Below are 14,617 nucleotides of genomic sequence, written 5' to 3' on the forward strand. Positions count from 1 at the left end.
TAAAATATCAAAAATTACACCAAATGTATATTATATATTGTAAATAAAACACCAAAAAGTACAGTAAATATATATTACACACACTATGTAAAATATCACAAACTACACCAAATATATATTATATAATTTACATAAAATATCAAAAGGACACCAAATATACCTTATATACTGTACATAAAATATCAAAAAGTACAGTAAATATATTTCATATATTGTACATATAATATTAACTAAAAGTACACCAAATACATTTTATATATTGTAAATAAAATATCAAAAATTACAGTAAATTTATATTACATACTGTACATAAAATAACAAAAACTACACCAAATATGTGTTATATATACTGTAAATAAACTATCAAAAACTACAGTAATTATATTTAATATACTGTACATAAAATATCAAAAATTACACCAAATGTATATTATATAGTGTAAAGAAAATGTCAAAAAGGACGGTAAATATATATTACACACCCTATGTAAAATATCACAAACTACACCAAATATTTATTATATAATTTACATAAAATATCAAAAGGACACCAAATATATCTTATATAATGTACATAAAATATCAAAAGGTACAGTAAATATGTTTCATATATTGCACATATAATATTAACTAAAAGTACACCAAATACACTATATATACAGTAAATAAAATATCAAACAGTACAGTAAATATATATTACATACTGTACATAAAATGTGAAAAAGTACACCTAATTTGTGTTATATATACTGTAAATAAACTATCAAAAACTACAGTAATTATATTTAATATACTGTACATAAAATATCAAAAATTACACTAAATGTATATTATATACTGTAAATAAAATATCAAAAAGTACAGTAAATATATATTACACTCCATGTAAAATATCAAAAACTACACCAAATATATATTATATAATTTATATAAAATATCTAAAGGACACCAAATATATCTTGTATACTGTACATAAAATACCAAAAAGTACAGTAAATGTATTTCATATATTGTACATATATTATTAACTAAAAGTACACCAAATACATTTTATATACTGTAAATAAAATATCAAAAATTACAGTAAATATATATTACATACTGTACATAAAATATCAAAAAGTACACCAAATATGTGTTATATATACTGTAAATAAACTATCAAAAACTACAGTAATTATATTTAATATACTGTACATAAAATATAAAAAATTAAACCAAATGTATATTATGTAGTGTAAATAAAATATCAAAAATGACATTAAATATATATGACACACCCTATGTAAAATATCAAAAACTACACCGAATATATATTATATAATTTACATAAAATATCAAAAGGACACCAAATATATCATATACTGTACATAAAATATCAAAAAGAACATTAAATATATTTCATATATTGTACATGTAATATTAACTAAAATTACACCAAATACATTTTATATAGTGTAAATAAAATATCAAAAAGTACACTAAATATGTATTACATACTGTACATAAAATATCAAAAAGTACACCACTTATGTGTTATATATACTGTAAATAAACTATCAAAAACTACAATAATTATATTTAATATACAGTACATAAAATATAAAAAATTACACCAAATGTGTAATATACTGTAAATAAAATATCAAAAAGTACAGTAAATATACATTACACACTCTATGTTAATTATCTCAAACTACACCAAATATATATTATATAATTTACATAAAATATCAAAAGGACACAAAATATATCTTATATACTGTACATAAAATATCAAAAATACAGTAAATATATTTCATATACTGCACATATAATATTAAATAAAAGTACACCAAATACACTTTATATACTGTAAATAAAATATCAAAAGTACAGTAAATATATATTACATACTGTACATAAAATATCAAAAAGTACACCTAATATGTGTTATATATACTGTAAATAAACTATCAAAAACTTCAGTAATTATATTTAATATACTGTACATTAAATATCAAAGATTACACCAAATGAATATACTATACTGTAAATAATATATGAAAAAGTACAGTAAATATATATTGCACTCTATGTATAATATAAAAACTACACCAAATATATATTATATAATTTATATAAAATATCAAAATTACACCAATATATCCTATATACTGTACATTAAATATCAAATAGTACAGTAAATATATTTCATATATTTTACATATAATATTAACTAAAAGTACACCAAATACATTTTATATACTGTAAATAAAATATCAAAAAGTACAGTAAATATATATTACATAATGTACATAAAATATCAAAAGGTACACCAAATACGTGTTATATATACTGTAAATAAACTATCAAAAACTACAGTAATTATATTTAATATACTGTACATAAAATATCAAAAATTACACCAAATGTATATTATATACTGTAAAAAAATATCAAAAATTACACTAAATATATATTACACAACCTATGTAAAATATCACAAACTACACCAAATATATATTATACAATTTACATAAAATATCAAAAGGACACCAAATATATCTTATATACTGTACATAAAATATCAAAAAGTACAGTAAATATGTTTCATATATTTCTCATATAATATAAACTAAATGTACTCCAAATACATTTTATACAGTAAATAAAATATCAAAAATTACAGTAAATATATATTACATACTGTACATAAAATATCAAAAAGTACACCACATATGTGTTATATATACTGTAAATATCAAAAACTACATTAATTATATTCAATGAACTGTATATAAAATATCAAAAATTACAACAAATGTAAATTATATGCTGTAAATAAAATATCAAAAAGGACAGTAAATATATACTACACACCCTATGTAAAATATCAAAAACTACATAAAATATATATTATATAATTTACATAAAATATAAAAAGGACACCAAATATATCTTATATACTGTAGATAAAATATCAAAAAGTACAGTATATATATTTCATATATTGTACATATATTATTAACTAAAAGTACACCAAATACATTTTGTATACTTTAAATAAAATATCAAAAATTACAGTAAATATATATTACATAATGAACATAAAATATCAAAAATTACACCAAATATGTGTTATATATACTGTAAATAAACTATCAAAAACAGCAGTAATTATATTTAATATAGTGTACATAAAATATCAAAAATTACACCAAATGTATGTTATTTAGTGTAAATACAATATCAAAAAGTACAGTAAATATATATTACACACCATATGTAAAATATCACAATCTACACGACGTATATATTATATAATTTACATAAAATATCAAAAGGACACCAAATATATCTTATATAGTGTACATAAAATATCAAAAATACAGTAAAGATATTTCATATATTGTACATATAATATTAACTAAAAGTACACCAAATACATTTTATATACTGTAAATAAAATATCAAAAAGTAGAGTAAATATATATTACATACTGTACATAAAATATCAAAAAGTACACCAAATATGTGTAATATATACTGTAAATAAACTATCAAAAACCACAGTAATTATATTTAATCTACTGTACATAAAATATCAAAAATTACACCAAATGTATATTATGTACTGCAAATAAAATATCAAAAAGTACAGTAAATATATATGACACACCCTATGTAAAATATCAAAAACTACACAAAATATATATTATATAATTTACATAAAATATCAAAAGGACACCAAATATATCTTCTATACTGTACAAAAAATATCAAAATGTACAGTAAATATATTTCTTATATTGTATATATAATATTAAGTAAAAGTACACCAAATACATTTTATATACTGTAAATAAATTATCAAAAATTACAGTAAATATATATGACATACTGTACATAAAATATCAAAAAGTACACCAAATATGTGTTATATATACTGTAAATAAACTATCAAAAACTGCAGTAATTATATTAAATATACTGTACATGAAATATCAAAAATTACATCAAATGTATATTATTTACTGTAAATAAAATATCAGAAAGAACAGTAAATATATCTTACACACTCTATGTAAAATATCACAATCTACACCAAATATATATTATATAATTTACATAAAATATCAAAAGTACACCAATTATATCATATATACTGTACATAAAATATCAAAATGTACAGTAAATATATTTCATATATTGTACATATAATATTAACTAAAAGTACACCAAATACATTTTATATACTGTAAATAAAATATCAAAAGTACAGTGAATATATATTACATACTGTACATAAAATATCAAAAAGTACACCAAATATGTGTTATATATATTGTAAATAAACTATCAAAAACTACAGTAATTACATTTAATATACTGTACATAAAATATCAAAAATTACACCAAATGTATACTATTTACTGTAAATAAAATACCAAAAAGTACAGTAAATATATATTACACACCCTATGTAAAATATCACAATCTTCGCCAAATATATATTATATAATTTACATAAAATATCAAAAGGACACCAAATATATCTTATATACTGTACATAAAATATCAAAAAGTACAGTAAATATATTTCATATATTGTACATATAATATTAACTAAAAGTACACCAAATACATTTCATATACTGTAAATAAAATATCAAAAAGTACAGTAAATGTATATTACATACTGTACATAAAATATCAAAAAGTACACCAAATACGTGTTATATATACTGTAAATAAACTATCAAATCTACAGTAATTATATATAATATACTGTACATAAAATACCAAAAATTACACCAAATGTATATTATATACCGTAAATAAAATATCAAAAAGTACAGTAAATATATATGACACACCCTATGTAAAATATCAAAAACTACACCAAATATATATTATATAATTTACATAAAATATCAAAAGGACACCAAATATATCTTCTATACTGTACAAAAATTATCAAAAAGTACAGTAAATATATTTCATATATTGTAAATATAATATTAACTAAAAGTACCCCAAATACATTTTATATAGTGTAAATAAAATATCAAAAGGTACAGTAAATATATATTACATACAATATGTAATATATCACAATCTACAACAAATATATATTATATAATTTACATAAAATATCAAAAGGACACCAAATATATCTTATATACTGTACATAAAATATCAAAATGTACAGTAAATATATTTCATATATTGTACATATAATATTAACTAAAAGTACACCAAATACATTTTATATATTGTAAATAAAATATCAAAAATTACAGTAAATATATATTACATTCTGTACATAAAATATCAAAAAGTACACCAAATATGTGTTATATATACTGTAAATAAACTATCAAAATCTACAGTAATTATATTTAATATACTGTTCATAAAATATCAAAAATTATACCAAATGTATATTATACATTCTAAATAAAATATCAAAAAGGACAGTAAATATATATTACACTCTATGTAAAATATCAAAAACTACACCAAATATATATTATATAATTTACATAAAATATCAAAAGTACACAAAATATGTATTATATACTGTACATAAAATATCAAAAAGTACAGTAAATATATTTCATATATTGTACATATATTATTAACTAAAAGTACACCAAATACATTTTACATACTGTAAATAAAATATCAAAAATTACAGTAAGTATATATTATCTACTGTACATAAAATATCAAAAACTACACCAAATATGTGTTGTATATACTGTAAATAAACTATCAAAATCTTCAGTAATTATGTTTAATATACTGTACATAAAATATCAAAAATTACACCAAATGTATATTATACACTCTAAATAAAATATCAAAAAGGACAGTAAATATATATTACATTCTATGTAAAATATCAACAACTACACCAAATATATATTATATAATTTACATAAAATATCAAAAGTACACCCAATATATATTATATACTGTACATAAAATATCAAAAATACAGTAAATATATTTCATATATTGTACATATAATATTAACTAAAAGTACAACAAATACATTTTACATACTGTAAATAATATATAAAAAATTACAGTAAGTATATATTATCTACTGTACATAAAATATCAAAAAGTACACCAAATATGTGTTATATATACTGTAAATAAACTATCAAAATCTTCAGTAATTATATTTAATATACTGTTCATAAAATACCAGTAATTACACCAAATGTATTTTATACACTCTAAATAAAATATCAAAAAGGACAGTAAATATATATTACACTCTATGTAAAATATCAAAAACTACACCAACTATATATTATATAATTCATATAAAATATCAAAAGTACACAAAATATATATTATATACTGTACATAAAATATCAAAAAGTACAGTAAATATATTTCATATATTGTACATATAATACTAACTAAAAGTACACCAAATACATTTTACATACTGTAAATAAAATATCAAAAATTACAGTAAGTATATATTATCTACTGTACATAAAATATCAAAAAGTACACCAAATATGTGTTATATATACTGTAAATAAACTATCAAAATCTTCAGTAATTATATTTAATATACTGTTCATAAAATATCAAAAATTACAGCAAATGTATATTATACACTCTAAATAAAATATCAAAACGGACACTAAATATATATTACACTCTATGTAAAATATCAAAAACTACACCAAATATATATTATATAATTTACATAAAATATCAAAAGTACACCAAATATATATTATATACTGTACATAAAATATCAAAAAGTACAGTAAATATATTTCATATATTGTACATATAATATTAACTAAAAGTACACCAAATACATTTTACATACTGTAAATAAATTATCAAAATTTACAGTAAGTATATATTATCTACTGTACATAAAATATCAAAAAGTACACCAAATATGTGTTATATATACTGTAAATCAACTATCAAAACCTTCAGTAATTATATTTAATATACTGTACATAAAATATCAAAAATTTCACCAAATGTATATTATACACTCTAAATAAAATATCAAAAAGGACAGTAAATATATATTACACTCTATGTAAAATATCAAAAACTACACCAAATATATATTATATAATTTACATAAAATATCAAAAGGACACCAAATATATCTTCTATACTGTACAAAAAATATCAAAAATACAGTAAATATATTTCATATATTGTAAATATAATATTAACTAAAAGTACACCAAATACATTTTATATAGTGTAAATAAAATATCAAAAGGTACAGTAAATATATATTACATACAATATGTAATATATCACAATCTACAACAAATATATATTATATAATTTACATAAAATATCAAAAGGACACCAAATATATCTTATATACCGTACATAAAATATCAAAATGTACAGTAACTATATTTCATATATTGTACATATAATATTAACTAAAAGTACACCAAATACATTTTATATATTGTAAAAAAAATATCAAAAAGTACAGTAAATATATATTACATTCTGTACATAAAATATCAAAAAGTACACCAAATATGTGTTATATATACTGTAAATAAACTATCAAAACTACACTAATTATATTTAATATACTGTACATAAAATATCAAAAAATACACCAAATATATATTATTTACTGTAAAGAAAATACCAAAAAGTACAGTAAATATATATTACACACCCTATGTAAAATATCACAAACTACACCAAATATATATTATATAATTTACATAAAATATCAAAAGGACACCAAATATATCTTATATACTGTACATAAAATATCAAAAGGTTCAGTAAATATATTTCATATATTGTATATATAATATTAACTAAAAGTACACCAAATACATTTAATATAGTGTAAATAAAATATCAAAATGTACAGTGAATATATATTACATACTGTACATAAAATATCAAAAAGTACACCAAAAATGTGTTATATATACTGTAAATAAACTATCAAAACTACACTAATTATATTTAATATACTGTACATAAAATATCAAAAATTACACCAAATATATATTATTTACTGTAAAGAAAATACCAAAAAGTACAGTAAATATATACTACACACCCTATGTAAAATATCACAAACTACACCAAATATATATTATATAATTTACATAAAATATCAAAAGGACACCAAATATATCTTATATACTGAACATGAAATATCAAAATGTACGGTAAATATATTTCATATATTGTACATATAATATTAACTAAAAGTACACCAAATACATTTTATATATTGTAAATAAAATATCAAAATGTACAGTAAATATATATTACATTCTGTACATAAAATATAAAAAGTACACCAAATTTGTGTTTTATATACTGTAAATAAACTATCAAAAACTGCAGTAATTATATTTAACATACTGTACATAAAATGTCAAAAATTACACCAAATGTATATTATTTACAGTAAATAAAATATCAAAAAGTACAGTAAATATATCTTACACACCCTATGTAAAATATCACAAACTACACCAAATATATATTATATAATTTACATAAAATATCAAAAGGACACCAAATATATCTTATATACTGAACATGAAATATCAAAATGTACAGTAAATATATTTCATATATTGTACATATAATATTAACTAAAAGTACACCAAATACATTTTATATACTGTAAACAAAATATCAAAAATACAGTAAATATATATTACATACTGTACATAAAATATCAAAAAGTACACCAAATTTGTGTTTTATATACTGTAAATAAACTATCAAAAACTGCAGTAATTACATTTTATATACTGTACATAAAATATCAAAAATTACACAAAATGTATATTATTTACTGTAAATAAAATATCAAAAACTACAGTAAATATATCTTACACACCCTATGTAAAATATCACAATCTACACCAAATATATATTATATAATTTATATAAAATATCAAAAGGACACCAAATATATCTTATATAGTGTACATAAAATATCAAAATGTACAGTAAATATATTTCATATATTGTATATATAATATTAACTAAAAGTACACCAAATACATTTTATATACTGTAAATAAATTATCAAAAATTACAGTAAATATATATTACATACTGTACATAAAATATCAAAAAGTACACCAAATTTTTGTTATATATACTGTAAATAAACAATCAAAAACTACAGTAATTATATTTAATATACTGTACATAAAATATCAAAAATTACACCAAATGTATATTATTTACTGTAAATAAAATGTCAAAAAGTACAGTAAATATATATTACACACCCTATGTAAAATATCACAATCTACACCAAATATATATTATATAATTTACATAAAATATCAAAAGGACACCAAATATATCTTATATACTCTACAAAAAATATCAAAAGTTACAGTAAATATATTTCATATATTGTACATGTAATATTAACTAAAAGTACACCAAATAAATTTTATATAGTGTAAATAAAATATCAAAAATTCCAGTGAATATATATTACATAATGTACATAAAATATCAAAAAGTACACCAAATATGTGTTATATATACTGTAAATAAACTATCAAAACTACACTAATTATATTTAATATACTGTACATAAAATTTCAAAAATTACACCAAATATATATTATTTACAGTAAAGAAAATACCAAAAAGTACACTAAATGTATATTACACACCCTATGTAAAATATCACAAACTACACCAAATATATATTATTTAATTTACATAAAATATCAAAAGGACACCAAATATATCTTATATACTGAACATGAAATATCAAAATGTACAGTAAATATATTTCATATATTGTACATATAATATTAACTAAAAGTACACCAAATACATTTTATATACTGTAAATAAAATATCAAAATGTACAATAAATATATATTACATTCTGTACATAAAATATCAAAAAGTACACCAAATTTGTGTTTTATATACTGTAAATAAACTATCAAAAACTGCAGTAATTATATTTAATATACTGTACATAAAATATCAAAAATTACACCACATGTATATTATTTACTGTAAATAAAATATCAAAAAGTACAGTAAATATATCTTACACACCCTATGTAAAATATCACAAACTACACGAAATATATATTATATAATTTACATAAAATATCAAAAGGACACCAAATATACCTTATATACTGAACATGAAATATCAAAATGTACAGTAAATATATTTCATATATTGTACATATAATATTAACTAAAAGTACACCAAATACGTTTTATATACTGTAAATAAAATATCAAAAATTTCAGTAAATATATATTACATTCTGTACATAAAATATCAAAAAGTACACCAAATTTGTGTTTTATATACTGTAAATAAACTATCAAAAACTGCAGTAATTATATTTAATATACTGTATATAAAATATCAAAAATTAAACCAAATGTATATTATTTACTGTAAATAAAATGTCAAAAAGTACAGTAAATATATATTACACACCCTATGTAAAATATCACAATCTACACCAAATATATATTATATAATTTACATAAAATATCAAAAGGACACCAAATATATCTTATATACTGTACATAAAATATCAAAAACTACAGTAAATATATTTCATATATTGTACATATAATATTAACTAAAAGTACACCAAATACATTTTATATACTGTAAATAAATTATCAAAAATTACAGTAAATATATATTACATACTGTACATAAAATATCAAAAAGTACACCAAATATGAGTTATATATACTGTAAATAAACTATGAAAACTACAGTAATTATATTTAATATACTGTACATAAAATATCAAAAATTACACCAAAGATATATTATTTACTGTAAAGAAAAAACCAAAAAGTACAGTAAATATATATTTCACACCCTATGTAAAATATCACAAACTACACCAAATATATATTATATAATTTACATAAAATATCAAAAGGACACCAAATATATCTTACCTAGTGTACATGAAATATCAAAAAGTACAGTAAATATATTTCATATATTGTACATATAATATTAACTAAAAGTACACCAAATACATTTTATATAGTGTAAGTTAAATATCAAAATGTACAGTGAATATATATTACATACTGTACATAAAATATCAAAAAGTACACCAAATATGTGTTATATATACTGTAAATAAACTACCAAAACTACACTAATTATATTTAATATACTGTACATAAAATATCAAAAATTACACCAAATATAAATTATTTACTGTAAAGAAAATACCAAAAAGTACAGTAAATGTATGTTACACACCCTATGTAAAATATCACAAACTACACCAAATATATATTATTTAATTTACATAAAATATCAAAAGGACACCAAATATATCTTATATACTGAACATGAAATATCAAAATGTACAGTAAATATATTTCATATATTGTACATATAATATTAACTAAAAGTACAACAAATACATTTTATATACTGTAAATAAAACATCAAAATGTACAATAAATATATATTACATTCTGTACATAAAATATCAAAAAGTACACCAAATTTGTGTTTTATATACTGTAAATAAACTATCAAAAACTGCAGTAATTATATTTAATATACTGTAAATAAAATATCAAAAATTACACCAAATGTATATTATTTACTGTAAATAAAATATCAAAAAGTACAGTAAATATATCTTACACACCCTATGTAAAATATCACAAACTACACGAAATATATATTATATAATTTACATAAAATATCAAAAGGACACCAAATATACCTTATATACTGAACATGAAATATCAAAATGTACAGTAAATATATTTCATATATTGTACATATAATATTAACTAAAAGTACACCAAATACATTTTATATACTGTAAATAAAATATCAAAAAGTACAGTAATTATATATTACATACTGTACATAAAATATCAAAAAGTACACCAAATATGTGTAATATATACTCTAAATAAACTATCAAAAACTACAGTAATTATATTTAATATACTGTACATAAAATATCAAAAATTACACCAAATGTATATTATATACTGTAAATAAAATATCAAAAGGTACAGTAAATATATATTACACACCCTATGTAAAATATCACAGACTTCACCAAATATATATTATATAATTTAGATAAAATATCAAAAGGACACCAAATATAACTTCTATACTGTACATAAAATATCAAAATGTACAGTAAATATATTTCATATATTGTATATATAATATTAACTAAAAGTACACCAAATACAATTTATATGCTGTAAATAAATTATCAAAAACTACAGTATATATATTACATACTGTACATAAAATATCAAAAAGTACAACAAATATGTGTTATATATACTGTAAATAAACAATCAAAAACTACAGTAATTATATTTAATATACTGTACATAAAATATCAAAAATTACACCAAATGTATATTATTTGCTGTAAATAAAATGTCAAAAAGTACAGTAAATATATATTACACACCCTATGTAAAATATCACAATCTACACCAAATATATATTATATAATTTACATAAAATATCAAAAGGACACCACATATATCTTATATACTGTACATAAAATATCAAAATGTACAGTAAATATATTTCATATATTGTACATATAATATTAACTAAAAGTACACCAAATACATTTTATATAGTGTAAATAAAATATCAAAAATTACAGTGAATATATATTACATACTGTACATAAAATATCAAAAAGTACACCAAATATGTGTTATATATACTGTAAATAAACTATCAAAACTAGACTAATTATATTTAATATACTGTACATAAAATATCAAAAATTACATCAAATATATATTGTTTACTGTAAAGATAATACCCAAAAGTACAGTAAATATATATTACACACCCTATGTAAAATATCACAAACTACACCAAATATATATTATATAATTTACATAAAAAATCAAAAGGACACCAAATTTATCTTATATACTGAACATGAAATATCAAAATGTACAGTAAATATATTTCATATATTGTACATATAATATTAACTAAAAGTACACCAAATACATTTTATATACTGTAAATAAAATATCAAAATGTACAGTAAATATATATTACATTCTATACATAAAATATCAAAAAGTACACCAAATTTGTGTTTTATATACTGTAAATAAACTATCAAAAACTGCAGTAATTATATTTAATATACTGTACATAAAATATCAAAAATTACACCAAATGTATACTATTTACTGTAAATAAAATATCAAAAAGTACAGTAAATATATCTTACACACCGTATGTAAAATGTCACAATCTACACCAAATATATATTATATAATTTACATAAAATATCAAAAGGACACCAAATATATCTTAAATAGTGTACATTAAATATCAGAATGTACAGTAAATATATTTCCTATATTGTACATATAATATTAACTAAAAGTACACCAAATACATTTTATGTACTGTAAATAAAATATCAAAAGTACAGTAAATATATATTACATTCTGTACATAAAATATCAAAAAGTACACCAAATTTGTGTTTTATATACTGTAAATAAACTATCAAAAACGGCAGTAATTATATTTAATATACTGTACATTAAATATCAAAAATTACACCAAATATATATTATTTACTGTAAAGAAAATACCAAAAAGTACAGTAAATATATATTACACACCCTATGTAAAATATCACAAACTCCACCAAATATATATTATATAATTTACATAAAATATCAAAAGGACACCAAATATATCTTATATACTGAACATGAAATATCAAAATGTACAGTAAATATATTTCATATACTGTACATATAATATTAACTAAAAGTACACCAAATACATTTTATATACTGTAAATAAAATATCAAAATGTACAGCAAATATTTATTACATTCTGTACATAAAATATCAAAAAGTACACCAAATTTGTGTTTTATATACTGTAAATAAACTATCAAAAACTGCAGTAATTATATTTAATATACTGTACATAAAATATCAAAAATTACACAAAATGTATATTATTTACTGTAAATAAAATATCAAAAAGTACAGTAAATATATCTTACACACCCTATGTAAAATATCACAATCTACACCAAATATATATTATATAATTTACATAAAATATCAAAAGGACACCAAATATATTTTATATACTGAACATGAAATATCAAAATGTACAGTAAATATATTTCATATATTGTACATATAATATTAACTAAAAGTACACCAAATACATTTTATATAGTGTAAATAAAATACCAAAAATTAGAGTGAATATATATTACATACTGTACATAAAATGTCAAAAAGTGCACCAAATATGTGTTATATATGCTATAAATAAACTATCAAAACTACACTAATTATATATAATATACTGTATATAAAATATCAAAAATTACACCAAATGTATATTATATTCAGTAAATAAAATATCAAAAAGTACAGTAAATGTATATGACAAACACTATGTAAAATATCAAAAACTACACCAAATATATATTATATAATTTACATAAAATATCAAATGGACACCAAATATATCTTCTATACTGTACAAAAAATATCAAAAAGTACAGTAAATATTTTTCTTATATTGTATAT

Source organism: Pan paniscus, chromosome 15 (assembly GCF_029289425.2).
Source record: "Pan paniscus chromosome 15, NHGRI_mPanPan1-v2.0_pri, whole genome shotgun sequence".
Taxonomy (NCBI): domain Eukaryota; kingdom Metazoa; phylum Chordata; class Mammalia; order Primates; family Hominidae; genus Pan; species Pan paniscus.